The 15791-nt window shown below is 40.3% G+C and overlaps 1 protein-coding gene across 2 annotated transcripts in view; it reads right to left on the reverse strand.

Moving 5' to 3' along the window:
* DAAM2 (dishevelled associated activator of morphogenesis 2) overlaps positions 1–15791 on the reverse strand; it is a 188676-nt gene that overhangs the window by 169916 nt on the left and 2969 nt on the right. The window lies entirely within an intron of this gene.

The raw sequence follows: 15791 nt of genomic DNA on the forward strand, positions 1-15791 counted from the left end.
CATTAAAGCRATCTTCTCTTTGTTTGCTTCTCATGTAATTTCACAAAACTGTTTTAAGAAAAACATCATTAAAATTGTAGGAGTCAGTTCATCCTGGATGCCTTAAAATTAATGGCAATTGTATTCTTTTGGGGACAACAGAAACATAGAATATCATTTTCACTTCATCACCTCCATTTTCTGCTGCAGTAACAATGTGATTTTAACAATTGTCTATCAACATAAGGGAAATTCATACCTATTTTTTTTCACATGAGAATTTGATATTAGTGAAAGGTATAGCATTAGGAATGTTAGAGAGTGAAGTTCTCTGCTCAGCTTCAAATTATATAGAGCACAGGAAGCCATACTAGCCCCACTAAACCTCTCACCACTATTTCTGACTTCTGACCTGGAACAACCTTCTCAAATCGGCTGTGGTACAACACAATCCATTTAGGATGTGGCTCCTATGATCTCTGTTTCCTCCTCTACTGCCAGCTMTTATTGCAATTCTTGAGATGTTTTGGCTCAGTCCTAAGAAAAATCTTATCAAGATATCACAGAATCACAGAATCGTTGAGGTCAGAAGGGATCTTTAGGGTTGACTTAGTCCAGCCTCCATGCTCAGAGTAGGGGCAACTATAACTAACATTGCTCAGGGCCAGGTCCAGTGAAATTCTGGGTACCTCTAAGGATGGAGATCCCACAAACCTCTCTAATTAACCTGTTCAAGTGTTTGACCACCTACACAAAGAGAAAGCTTTCTTCCACATATTGAAAAGAAATTTCCTGGATTTCAGCTTGTGCCCTTTGCTCCTTGTCCTTTCAGCAGTCACTGCTGAGAAGGCTCTGGTTCTGTCTTTATCCCCAGTCCCATCAGGTACATACATATTGATAAGATCTTCCGCAGCCTCTTGTTCCCCAGGCCCAATAGCTCTCGCTCTCACAATCTCTCCTCATATGACATATGACCTAGTCCCTTAATCATGTTTGACCCTTTGCTGCACTTGCTCCAGTGTGACAGTCATCAATTGCCATACATCAATCCTGTGCTTTAGACAGCTCCTGGATTGCTTGTGTCCTCTCTGTGTCCTCTCTCCCTTTCGGCAGACGTCAGGATGGTTGCTGGAGCAGCCTGCAAACATAAGGCTTCTCCCAGTTTTCAGAAGAAGGTCCCGCCTACTTCTTCTCATCAAGAAGTCTGATCTCACCTACATCTGACCAAGCAGTCTTTCTCCCCAATCCACTAGAATGTTGCCCTTGCTGTTCTGCCTGGTAATGCTGACATCCAGCTCTCAACTGGTTATCATCAATYCCTGTGATGATACCCAGTACACTGGGTACTGTCAGGCTGATGCTAACACACAAGAGAACCAACATCACATCAACATCAGGTTTGTCCTTTGCAGCAGCTTGTCTTTCCTATGCATTGCAGGGAGCACTTAAAAATTCAGTGATATCCCCTTTGGAGAGGGTTTATGTTCATAGCACAGTTCAAGGTCAACTTAAATCAATCAGCTTTCCTGTAGGCTTCACAGTTCCTTCTGAATTTGCTGATGTTGCTATTTCTTTCCCAGCTATTAGGACACATTTTAAGACTTCTGATCTCTGCCTTCACAGAAAGTGCTTTCAGATAAACCCTTCTATCTGATTAACCCTTGCATGATTCTCTTTACCATAGGGATTACCATCATTCCCTATATTACCACTTTATGATTCAATCTGTCCTTATATTCTCTGGTCCTATGCTTAGTCATGCCAATCACACAGCTTTATATCTTCTCATCCTTGACTCTGGACTCAGAGACACTTGCAACTGTAAAAATTTTTCATCTTGGCCAACTAAAATTGGATGTGAACAGTGACCACATCTCTTTTCTTCCACATAGAGTAACCGTGAAATGTTTGATTCTGCTTCCACGTTTGTATCTGTCAGTGTCACAGAATCTCACTATTCAGCCATATATTCCTTTTATGTTTTTTAATCCTATCCCATGCACATTCAATTATGTCGCTATGTGGCTAGAAACACTTCACATTTAGGTATCCTATAACTAACTCTTGTCCTGAGTACTGATATTGTTACCTAATGACTGATATATTCCAAAAAAGGAAAAGCAATGCAGAAATTAATAAACATGTGAATTAACAAAATGAAGTGGGACAAATACAAATCTTTGGTAATATCAAATATGTATACATCTTCTTTACTGAGAAAAAAATGAGTAACTTACTCGTGGTTAAACACTTAGAAATTACATAGTCATCTCAAACACACAGAAATAAAAACTTTACAGCACTTTACAGCTGTTTTCATTCATTCATTCACTCACTCACTCTTCCTCTGTCTCACAAGCCTATAAAATCCACTCCCCATTTTAACAGAGAGTTAAAATGCTCTGTTTAGATTTTCAGCCAGTGAAACAGCCACTGGTATTTCTATTAATTAATCTGGATGACTGGAAAATACGCTAACTTTCCTTTTTTCATGAGTCACTCAATACATAATGCAACATTTCGTTTGAGACCAAAACTCTGTAAAAAGATTTAATGCAAGGGATAGAACACTTAATACCTAGATTTTCTTATCCACACATTCTCTTGACTCCTTGATGCTGCTGAAAAAAAAAAAAAAAAGAAAAAAGAAAAAAGGATAACTTTCAAAAGTACAAAAAGAATTTGCTCTGAAAAATGTGTTGGCATTTGTTTGTCCTCAAGTGAATTGTGTAGGAAATTTGAGAAGTAATGATTCTAGGTGTAACACTGTGAGGGAAAACTGGGCAGTGAAATGGAGCCATGGAGTAACTGCGCTGCACTCCCAGTATCTTTTGTGAAGAGCATGTGTAGTCAAGTTGTCTCTGCTCCTCACAAGGAAGGAAACCTAGTGCCTGTCATTCTCATACTGCAGCTTAGTTCTTTCTCTTGCCTTATTTTTCACTAAGTCAAATGGGGCCAATAATTAATGYTCTTTGATGTCTTTAGGCAGTTCTTGTTGTGTAGATGGGAACACACACCACCTTCTCTCTGTGTAGTTATACTTTTTCATTGTGCTGCACTTTCTGTATTTACCAGGCCTGGCTTTCCTTTGTTACGGAAACATTTGTATGAAAACAATAATTCAGTTCTTTATTTTTAATTTCTCCATCTTCTTTTTTTTTGTTCTTGAAGTCAGAGTGCTTTGTTGCTCTGCATCACCCCTTCTTCCTGATGACACAGGGAAACAGTGCTGAGACGGCTCAGTTCAGTTCACTTTAGGTAATAGGAACAACAAGGTTTATTCATGAAAAAGATTTGAAATAAAGTCTCAGATTTGATCATTTCCAGCCACTCCCTGAATGCCCAGATCCAATGTATCCCAGGAGTTCCACAGAGCTGCTGAGTCTTGCATAAAAGCAGCACATGATGGAAGAAACAGTGACAGTGGATAATCTTATAAAGTTTCCAACTTTAACAATGACCAAAACCTTTCAGATAAATGTAGATTGCAACATTCTTATCTTTTGATATTACAAAAAAAAAAAAGGAATACTTCTGAGCAAGCTTTTGCTATGGGCACATTATACTTAGTTCTTCATACAAGGTCTGCCTCTTTGGATTGTCTTCGCTAACTTTAACTTTTTCCACATACCACAACAGTCATAGGAATATAAGAACCTTAAATTAAGATGTTTTTTGTTGCCACAACCAAATCGTTAAGCTGATCCTCCATCTTATCCTCCCCTTCCATGCCAGTAGAACACTGTCACTAGTCTCTTCCCATCTGCTGCAACAAAAAAGTTGACTTTGGATGGCCAGTCTGCTCCCCAAAACTGTTCCTAGAATACAAGTATATTCTGGAATGTTTCTTCTTTCAGTTCTTGCTCCTGGTATGATTCTCAGAAAACAGTTGTACTGTAAATCTAGATACTATTTCACCACTTAATTCTAGTCATGGTTTTCTTCTGGTTGGAAAGCCTCTTCCTTCAACGAAACTGCTCCCATTTCATCCCATATGTCTAATACCTTATTTGGTCTTCCATTTATTCAGTCCTCCAAGTCGTGTCTGATAAATGAATGTTCAGGGCTGGCGAAAAGGCACRAAGAGCATTCCCCACATACTCCTGCATCGCTTCAGAGAAGCAAGTGAACGGGAAATGGAAAAAATCCTGGCACCAGGTCCCCATTTCCTAACGCAACATCATTTAACAGAGCCAGGATTTAACATCTGACAAGTAGAAGCAATGGGCATCCTCTGAGCAGCCCTCATTCATCACAAAGGTATTTGTACTTGCCTCACTTGACACTGGGGCAGTGAACCCTTGGGCCTTACGAAGCATTGCCCGGATTTAAGACAACTGCTACAAAATAATCTTAAGTGATTTTATCTGAAGTGGTAGTGGAGAGGAAGCAGGCGATGAGAGGTTTAATGCCAAATTTCTTCACTTGATGCAAATATCAAGCCCCTTGAGTACTAATTTGACATTCCTTAACACAGACACACTGTGCTTTTGAAATATTTACCTTTCCTTTATTTCTTATAAACTTACAAAAATTTAGAAGGAATGTGAGCTGTTTTGTTTTCCATCTTCCTATGACGGCAGAGATGTATTTATAGCCAGGAACTGGAGGACAGTTCTCACGTGGCTGCTGAAAATTAAAACAGTATGTAGGGTTTTGTTTTGTTTTGCTTTTATGCCTTTGCCACTACAATCTCTCCCTGCGTTCCCTAAACCCTTGTTATTGTAACCAGAGCCACATTTTGCATTGCTACAATTGCAGGGTTATGTAAATTCCAAAGGCTTTAAAGAAAAGAGCCTGCAGATTCTGCTCTGAGCCTTGGGGAAGTTGACACAAACAGATATGCCCAGCCTCTAGGAGAGGCGAGGACATTCATAAACTATTAGCAGACAGGAAACACAAGTCTCAGCTTCAGCATCAATCTGAACATCTTCAAATCTTGAGAACTTACTGGTTTTGTTTAATCGATTGTTTTCTTATTGTCAGGTTGTGCTTTGTTATAGCAAGAAAAAGCTCCCTTAGCCATTTCTTCAACTCTTCCTAAGTATATCCTTACTTTCCACAGCTCAGTACTGGTTTTCATAGGAGATCTAATAGTAGAATATATTCCTTTTTCCCCATTTTGAGCTTTATAGTTACAGTGATCATGGAGCTGAACACTTTGAAGAGGATTACATTACTCACAAAGATATTTAAGTTAAAAAGAAAATTACATCCCAAAAGAACCACCCAATTCATGAAAGACATCAAGAGAACACAACACAGAGTATTATTTGTGAGAAGCSTTTATAGCAAGTGGGGACAGGAAGAAGGGTGATACATGCTGCACATCTGTGTGCTTCTGAGCAACCAAGTTGTAATGCTGACTCTAGCTGCGCGCTTCTGTGCAGGCATGGGCAAGCCGATTCATGTTTGGGACTCTATATTCTTTTAAAAAGTCATAATAATGTGTGACTCAGCCATGTTAAAAGGTTCTGTGTAAGTTCATCTTAGTCCCCAGTGCTTAAAGAATTCAGCTAAATATGAAAAATGTTTAACTGATTTCTCAAGCCTCGCATCTTCCAGGTCTGAATCACCATTGGTCAAATTATGCTTAGACCTAAGACAAAAATCTAGRCTACATTATTCCTGCATTACACTGAGCTTTTGCCTAGCATGGTGCATCCCTGTCACTGCAGTGTATGAGAGAGAGCTTGAAGGAATTACTGTGTTTGTGAAGAGGTGCAGCCAGAACGTTGTATGGATGTTAGCATATATTGCAAATAAGGAGGGATGAGGCTGTGGCTCCACTCCAGCCTGCTGTTTTCTACAGCTATTGAGCTTTCCAGGCAGCCTTAATCTTAGTGCAGCTGGTATGGAAAGCAGAGCTTTCTCATGCTTTACCAATCTCCCGTACTGCTAGAACCAACACGGGAAGTCACCGGAGAAGTAAACTAAGAGGCACTGCCTCAAAGTCACTCTACAACTGAGGAGGTCAGTGCTGAGCCAAGGCGTGGAGGCACGATGCAAGCAATTCCCTAGGCGTGGTATTTTAAATACAATCACCAGAATGGAAGGGATGATCTCAATAGTGGACAATAGTTTCTACTCAGCTGGTAGTTATTGTTGCTACACAGATGGTGATACTGTTATTATTATGAARGCATAGCAGTTTAAATTTTATTTAAGAAAAACATGACCCATTTCTAGAACTGCAGCTAAACAGGATCCCTGCACAGTTCAGGGGATTCGATCAGTTTGTCATGTGTGTTTATTTACTCAGAGCCAGGAACTGCTCTATGAAGCTCTAGTACTGCTTGTCATTGTGACCTTGGGCAAGTGGCTGAATGCCTCTGTGACACTCACAACTCCTTTTAAAGTCGACTGGTGATGTGAATGCTCGCTAATTACAAAAAAAATGAAACCCTAGAAGTCAAAGCCAACTTCTGCTGAAGTGGAAGTGTTCTGAGTCACGTCCTAAATTGCATAAATTATGAACATAAAAGGTCTAACATTCACAACTAACAAATATTTTGGAAAATACAGTCCTATAATTGTCTCCATGTATTCTAATTCAYGCACGCAGATGGACAAAGTAACTATTTATGTTAACACTTCTGGAAGGGGAGTATTATTAAGGGTCTATGAGAAATCAGAAACAAGCAGCCAGAAGACAAAAAGAAACCAGAAGTCACAGGCACCGATATTAGACTGTGTCTCATTCTTACTGCACATACATAAATCTTAAGTTTCAGAGAACCTATGACTGAACCAGGTAACGTATTGACTGAAACTGCCAACTCCAGTATCTTCTAGTATCAAATTCCTCAGATTTCAGCCTTGAACCTGAAAAAAAAAATATTTTCTGCCTAAATCATCAATACTGCTTCCTATAGACCTTGGTTCTTTGAATTCAAGTATTGAGGAGGGTGGAGGTTGCTTGGCTTTTGGAATTTGAGAAGCCTGCAGCCTGTAATTGTCAGTCAAAGTATAGCTCCCRTCTATAACTCATCTATAACTTGTTTCCCTGAGTTGACAAAACCCTTCCAYGCTTGCATATCTTGTGATAGATAATGCTTGGCCCAGCACAGCTAGCAAATCAGGCAGGACAAGGCGCCACTTTGTCAGCTCTGACCATTTGCCAGCAGGAGACCTCCAAGAGGTGACACAGTTGAAGCATGGCAAAAAAAATCATAAAAAACACAGAGTTATCTATACATCAGAGAGGCTGATGAAATAGGAGTATAATGAAATCCTCCTACAGATACCATATGACAATAAGAAAATGAAAGGGCTGTGTTGGCCTAGTGGTTCAGTGTGGTAAAGTCTGGGGAGGCCCATACTAGATTCTCAGTACTATCATGTTCCATGGCTGAGTAAAGGACAGAAGGTGAAAAGAATAAACAGCTGTGATGGTATGGATAGGAGCCAAATGGTAAAAAACTACAGTGCAAAACAAACAAACAACAGAAGCAGGAAGGTTTCAATGCCCTCTAATGATACATTAGCTCAGGTGAGCTGCATATCCTCCTCCAAAAGGCAGACTTCTGTTACCCTTTCTCCCTGCTGCAATCAGCTACACCCAAAAATATCTGGAGGCAGAATGACATCTTCTGACACAGCCATGCTAAAAATGACCCAAACTAAGAGGCAACTCTGAGGGTGTGGGAAAGTCTGCAAACAAATAACTGGGTGTGTCAGATATGCAGACGCTAATATAATGCAGTGATTACTAAGTCTCTGCTCAGCGAATATGTAAAAATGAGCTTGGTGTTTTAAAAACCATGCGCAGTGACCGCTGAGCAAACTCCTCAGGCCTGTATGCTTTTGCCTAGGACTGTTGCAACATTTGCTGTTCCCCAAAAGAGTCATGAGACGCTCTAACATCACATTATTGAAAGCCATCGATGCTAAACAAATACAGCATGGCATCTTATTTTACATAGTGACTGCTAAAATTGTCCCTAGGTATCACTGAGCTGAGAACTGATGTCTATGACACTCATCAGTGAATTTCGTAGACAGAATTCTTGCTGTGGCCGCAGGACCTAACATTCCCTATTCTGTGAACACCACAAGATGCAGCAAACATGATTCACAGCAAATGGAAATCAGGTCCTAGAAACAAGTATCTAAAATGCAGATGGAAACTTTGGCTTTTGAAGTCCAAACACGACAGCTATAGGAACCTAGAAAACTCACATCYCTGAGATCACAGAGTGAAAGGGGAAATCTTGTAAAGTGGAAAGCTAGAAAATAATATATTGGAGAGCATATACCCCAACTCATAAAGACATTTGTAGTTAATGACAGTAGYTAGTCAGCAAAAGCAAGTCCCAAATGAGCCACAAGATAATTCTTAACAGAAATCAGAGTTAACAGAAGTCAGACTATYTACCATTTCTCCAGAGGTGTTGCCTCTTGATTTGCCATCAATTTGACAAGTTCCCTCTAGCCTCTTCACAATTTAAGTTTATTTTCCTGAAAGATCTAAAGGATCYCAAGATAATATGACTAATGAGTGCTCAAAAGGAAAATCAAAGTTTACCTATCTCTTCCCACTACTGAGTATACACTTAGTACTGAGTATTCAGAATTGAAACAGCATTTGTAATGCTATTTCATCATGGCTTAGGCACATATTTCCTCAGCAGGCTATTTGGATCAAAGACTCAAGGCAATATCCATGAAAGAAAAGACAAGACAAAACACAGAGGTCACTTTTGCACCATCTGCTTCCATTTTGATTTGCTGCACTCACATGTCACTGCAGCCTGTAGGACGCTTTCTGGTCAATTGGATTTTGTATCATGTGCTTTCATGGGAAGGTCATCCTGTCCTGTTTACTACAATCAAAGACCACTGCCTAATAGATATTTAGTACAGCAGACTTCCCAGAACATTTATTCCCAAACTATGACACTTTAACTTTAGACTTCTCAAATGCCCAGTGGAAAGGTAGACTCAGATAAGCTTTCTGACTTGAAGTGATTCAGCCATTTTCACTATTAGTTTAAAGCAGCTGACAATGACAAATGAGTTATTTTACTGTGCAGAGGCATAGTACTGTCTCCCTCATCTCTGACATTGTATTCTAGATATCATTATTTAGTTCATTCTTATTTGAATATTCATTATCTGTGGATTTATAGCTATTTACAGCTAGGCGTGATATCATTTATTTTTTTTTGCCCAAAAGTGAGAAAACTCAAAATATTCATATGCATGTACCTGAACTCTAAGGGCAGGCTTAAAACTTGTTTCTTTGGTTATCTCTGTTGACATTTCTTGCAAAAATTGGGGTTAGCAATTCAAAAATTAACCCTCAAGTCTGAAAAGCCCCATTATTAAACTACTTCTTCATTAAAAGTACAGTATGAAAATATCATTAACCTCCAGTTTTTGTTTACAGTAACTCTTTTCTTGGACAAGGCTCTCCTTTCACAGTAGCTTAGCTAGACCAACAGATGTGTAAATCAGGAAGAGTATGAGCCTCTGGAGATGTCCCATTAGATATGAACATACTAAGCATCACTATCGTAAGCAAGCAGGGGATGAGGCAGTGAGGAGTTGCTTGCTAAATTTTGCCTCTGTTTAAACATAAAATATGTCAGGAAGGGCACAGCTGGACATTTATAGCTTAACACATGTCCCCCAGTAGGTACATGAAGCTATTCTAGATAAGCCCAGACACAGCTGGAAAACAATTCACGGGTCCCCCAAGGAAAATTTCACCTAGTCAGAAAATGCATCTGTTTTTTCTCCTTATAACTTAGCAATGGTGACTGCCAAAGACTTTGTAACATTTGCACAAACTAACTGCCTGAATCCTGCTGACAATGGGAGGCTGAGGTCAAGCTTTGTACTTCTGTCATTTGCAACACATTTTGGGGCTCTACAACAGAGTCAGAGAGATTCACTCATTGGGATGTCTGACCCTCAGGGCAGTAAAAGTATGAAACAAGCAATAAGGCCAAGTTCATATCTCAGTAGGGCACAGCTGGAAGACAGTCCATATTGGCAGGATCCTAGCATGGTTATTACTCTGTCCCTGCATAACAGTGCAGGAGGATGCTGACAGATCAGAACACAGGCGAGAACAAAACCCACCAACTGTCTCTCTGTGCATTCAGCTGTTAGAAACATAGTTTAATCGGTTCCCTCTGTATACATGGCTGCAAAAGTAGCAAAGGCCCCAAATCTCCTCATGTTTGGTCAAGATCTTGCTTTCTTTCATCTGTTGTGCAGATGTTGATGGAGTCACCTGCCTGGAGGGGGTCAGGACTCCGCCAAATAGATTTAAACGGGGTACTCACAGTCCAGGCATGTCAGCTTAATGGTCAGAAGTCACTCAGTGAGAAACCAAGACCGTCTGCATTAACAGATGGCCCCATTCCTGCCAATGTTTGTAAGGAAGAATGATATCCTGGCATACTCTCTCTACAGATGTGTGCTATTGAACAGATAAACCCATTGTATCTAGTTACAAACAAACATTATCAGCAGTACCCAAGTCTCATGTTTGACTGCGGTTAAAAACGGCTCAAAAGGTGGAGAGGATGAAGAAAACTTGGGAAACATAAACAGATGCTCTGAACTGCCGTAGCAGAGACATTGCAGGCAAGGAAGGGAAGGGAAAGGGAGAGAAGGGAAGGGGAATACACTCTCTGCTGCTGGGTGATGTGCTTCTTTTCTGAGAGAAGTATAATTTYGGTGAATATGTATTTGTCTACCAGATGAGCGTAGACTACTATGATGTTACAGTATCTTTGATTGATTTTTATGGTTTTGACAAACTAACGCATCAGAGGACATAAAGATAACTAAACAAAGTGCAATGAGCTTATTTAAATGCAAGAACAGACTCCCTGTTAGTATGAAGGTAACTGAGTAAGAAGTGCTGCAGTTTCCCACAATTCTAAAACCATTAATAAAATGYTTGGAAAATTTCCAAAGGAAGGTATTGAATACAGAGAGTAATTTAATGAATTTATAAAATCCCTTCCTCTTATCCTCACATGCAGAAAACTGCAGACAAAATATTTTCATGGTTTAACTTCTAATGGTTAAATGGGAATAGTTCACGCAGACTGCAATGGCTCTGTCAGAAATAATCTGCTAATGAGCATACAACACCCAGAGCATTCAGGACTTGATCTTAGATCACTAAGGCTTAAGGTTGAGAGAGCTGGGCCTGTTCATTCTGAAGAAGAGAAGGCTGAGGGGGCATCTGATAAGTTCATATAAATACCTCACGGGAGGGAGTGAGGAGGATGGGCCGGCCTCTTTTCAATGGTGGCCACTGATAAAACTAGAGGAAACAACCACAGACTGAAGCACCAAAAGTTACACAGGAACTTAAGGAAAAAATTCTGAGTGAGAATGACAGAGCCCTGGAACAGGYTGCCAAGAGAGGTTGTGGASTCTCCTTCTCTGGAAATCTTCAAAACCCGCTTGGACGCAGCCCTGTGCCCCGTGCTCTAGGTGACCCTGCGAGTGCAGGAGCATTGCACTAGATGATCTCTAGAGATCCCTTCAAACCTTAAGGATTCCACGATTCTATGATTCTATGAAAGAATAAAACTTACTGTATTTGTAGGGTGATAATTTATTGGCTACGTGTCAGGGACTGGATTGTTTTAACATTATTGTCAGATAAAATAACTTCATGCTATAGGGAAACCATGTCACACCTCTACAGGAGTCCGGGAAGCTTCTACACGCCAATCAACAGATGCAAGGGTGGAACCTTATATAGCTCCATGGTAATTTCATTCCTTCTTGAAAAGGGTGTTTCCTTTGACCTGCGAAGAAAAGGAGCAGAACTGGCAGGGTGATGCAGTGCCACACAGAATTCCCACACATTTGTCTAACCGCCTTCTGGAAGATTTGAAGGAAAACATGACAGTGCAGGACCAAGGGAGTGCAAATAGATGTATGATTTTTCAAGACCCGCCTGAATCATCTAAAAATAACCTTAATTTGTAAAGAAGCACAGTTTTCCTGGAAAACAGAAGCACRGAAAATGCTTGCTATTCATGAAAATCTCAGAAAAAATCTCATTACGTAGATGAGCAAGCCTGCCTGAAAACATATAGAGAAATATTTCAGTTCTCAAGAAAATGCAAAACATTTCTAAAAATATCTGTGGAGTCTTCAGTTAATTAAATCCTTTCTGGAAAAAAAAAAAAAAAAAAGTCAACTATTTGTAACTCACGAACTGGGGATCAGGGAGAACTGCTGGTCACTTCATTTCACTGACATAAGGAAGGTGCTAAAAGTGCAGGTGTAGGTTCATGTGCATATCCTTGACACTTACAGGAGTCTGTAAAATTTGAATAAATCTGTGGAGGTTTACAATGTATCTTATCAGCTCTGCAGTCCATATCTTAGGAATCTAACTGTGTCTCTCTTGTACAACACCTGAAATATCAGAGGATCAGGTGTTCTCTCTCTCAAAGAACACAGGAATATAAAAGAAACTATACGGGTTCAGAACTGAAGTCTGACTAGGGTATGCCCTTATCTTCAGTAATGGTCAGCTGCAGGCCTTTCAGGCCTTTTTTTTTTTTTTTTTTTTTTTTTTTTCTTTCTCAATCATTTGCTTAGGAAAAGCATATAAAAATACCACATACAGTGTGATCCTACCCCTGCTCAATCCTTCAGCTGTTTAGAAAGATGGGAGCACAGCCAGATTATCATTTTTAATAGCTACCAGTGGACCCATCCTCCAAGATTTTGCATGTCTTCCCACAGCTTTGTCTTAGAAGAAGAAAATCTTGCCACATGATGTTCAAGCTTTGAAATGCAGCCTTGCATGACTTTTTCACTATGAAACACAACCTTGATTGGATCAGCTGGCAGAAACGTTCCTTCTCCCAGCACTGTATATATATTTTGAGGTATTTAATTTATGAAAATTTTCTGGGAACACATCTTCAGAACAGATTCATAACTGGAAGACTTGTTTCAAAGCTAAACRTTTCCTATGGGGCGCTGAGTTGAATTCGACTGAAGTCGAATTTGACTTACTGTCAAGACTTCATGGCTCATCAATTCAATTGTTTAAGCATTTAAGAAAAGATAAACAATAAAAATTAAGCATTTAAGATAAGATAAAAGCATTTCCTCTCTCAACTGCAAACAAAATAATCCCTCTCCCTCAAATCATGATGGTTTATTGCCTCAAATAATAAAAAGAAACAGAGCAAAAAAAATGGCTTTCTTTTATACCTCCTTAAAAAAATGTATTAAGGGGACAGAAGAGATGTGAGTTGTTGATGTCAGGGCCCCGAGGTCACTAACAGGTCTTACAGGTCCTACTCAGTCTCACCTGAAGCCTCCAGCAACACAAGCTCCCTATGTGCCYAGAAGCCCATTTCAGCTCAGCCCTGGTTCTCCAGGCCTTGCACAGCTTCCTTGGAGGAGAACTACTCTCCAGTTCTGCCACAGTCATGCCCATCCCTGGCCAYGGACCCCTATGATCTAGTCCCTGACCCACAGACTGACTTGCAGACCTGGCCTTACACCTGTCTTGTCAATGTGGACTTGCCTGGAAATTACTGAGCCTGAGTCTAACCTGTGAATTGACTTTCCAGCTTGATCTTGGATCACAAATTTGATGGAGATCTGTATTCTCAGTTGAACCTGGCCACAGTCTCTATGTCTGTCCTGATTGACTTGACTGGCTGCTGTGCGACTAAGCTCTGGCTGCAAGACCCCTGCCCTTCCAGTTATGCTGTCCCCCTCGCTTCCCAGCCCCATGTCCTATGGGGAGTAACTGGTCCTTGCTCCACACATATCAGCTTTACACCCAGCTCAGTGAAGAGCTGGGCTGCATATGTACTGTCTGCCTTTAAGTCATCTTATGGCACTGTCAAGGGAAAGATACTCTGAACAAAAAACAAATGTGGACTTCAAAGCTCTTGAGCAGAAATTGTGGCTTTGAAGCCAGCAAAACTGGAAAGTGAGCAAGTACTTGTTATTCAGGGAGGGAATCTATTCCTTCCTTGTTGCCAAAGATTTTCCCAGTTCCTCAAGGCTACCTCTCTTTCCATTTTCCTGCAATCTAAACACATCCTTCTGATGTCCAGCTCCCACTCCTTGAATTCCAGAATGCCTTCTGATCCTCCCTTTCTTATCTACTTTCCTCTTTCTACCTTAAGCTCCTAATTTCTAACTCCAGAGAAAAAAGATCTCTGGTATAAAAGCCTGCAATACACTCAGAATAASTTTTTGGCTAAATCCAAAGTCTGCATGAGCTTCTCTTATTTAGGTTTTTCACTCCATACTGTCTTAACTCTAAAAAATTCCTAATATTGGAAAATAATATCTGACCCCATACAGTTCAGATATAYCAAAATTTCAGTATTGAAATACCATGTGAAAAACACTTTGAAAGTCTACCRTGGCACATATAAACTGGACATAAAGCCTACGGGAAATATTCTGCAGGGAAAAGCCTATCTGACCATTATCAGGCACAGATTTATTCATACACGTCTAAGAAGGTTTGAGACTTCACTGCATGTAGTGCTGCTCAGTGTGTGATGTGTTCAYGGTTATGTGGCTGCCTGGCTCTCAGCAAATCAAAGCTGTATCTCCTGGACATTTCAAGAAAAACAGCATATGAGGACAGGCCTGGCATTCCAAAGCTCAAGGGAGCTTCTGGCAACACAGAGCACAGTTCCTCTTTGACTTCTCCTGATTTAAAAAAGGAGTAACTCCGCTGACTTTCATGGACTTACCCTGCTGTAAAAAGCATGTGAGAAGAATCAAACCCGTTGTGTAGATTTGTCCAAGTGAGTTGGTCAACATTTCAAAAGCAGCTTATAATTTTGGCTGTCTCAGTTTTCAAGTATCTTTGTATTTTTAACAAGACACTAAAAATAAAGAGCCAAAATTACAGGTCACTTTCCACAGCTTGAGACTCAATTTCTCTGGACCAAATTCTGATATGATTTGAATTTACTGATAATTGAAGCCTGGTATAAGTTTTTTGAACAAAAGACTTTTGCTAGTAGTATAAATTACTTGGGTTTGGGGTGYCTGTGCTTCAAGTCACTTTACCAGGCCAAAGATCCTGGGTTATATCTGAAGCCACTCGACCAAATCCTTAACTGGAACACACTTGCTACAGCCACGCAGGAAGCTCCACACCTATTTGCACTGGCTGGGAATCCATTGTGATAAAGTCCATTTACCTAAATTACACAACAGTATGAAATTTAATACCTACACAGAGCTTGGAAGATAATAAGTCCTCAGCCTGACAATGACTCAAGAGTAGTGCCAAACAGGAGTGACTCCGCCGTTAAGTGGAACTGAGCAAGACAAAAAATAGATCAGATCTATTTGAGCGCTAGTGAACGTACTGAGTCCTGTCACTATGTTTGCTGCAAATGCAGAATATTAGGTGGTGGGATAGGCAAAAGGAAAAAGCTGCAAGATACACCACTGTCCACCATACACATAATGAAAAGCATAGGAACAGACATGCAAACTGTTTCTTCCAATAAAAAAAAATAGAGCAGCTAATTTTCTTTTGCCTTAGGAACATGTTGTGCTTGCCTGGGGGCTGCAGGGGCAGAAAGTGGGAGAGGGTCAAATCTCCACAGGACTGACCCAGGTTTGAAAATTCACACTAATTAAAGAGTCAAGAGCCAAATCTCCCACACATCCTTTCCATAAATGTCAGGAAATGGTGTCCCTTGATTGCTCAATAGCTAGGTCAGATGGCTGGCCTGGAACAACTAAATGTGTTTCTGGTATTATACAGGACCTTGGGGGAATTTGATGGCAAGTGATGCAGATGGAGCAAAACCAGAAGTTTC

The sequence above is a fragment of the Nothoprocta perdicaria genome, unplaced genomic scaffold (assembly GCF_003342845.1).
Source record: "Nothoprocta perdicaria isolate Ctin4 unplaced genomic scaffold, notPer1 scaffold_139, whole genome shotgun sequence".
Classification (NCBI taxonomy): domain Eukaryota; kingdom Metazoa; phylum Chordata; class Aves; order Tinamiformes; family Tinamidae; genus Nothoprocta; species Nothoprocta perdicaria.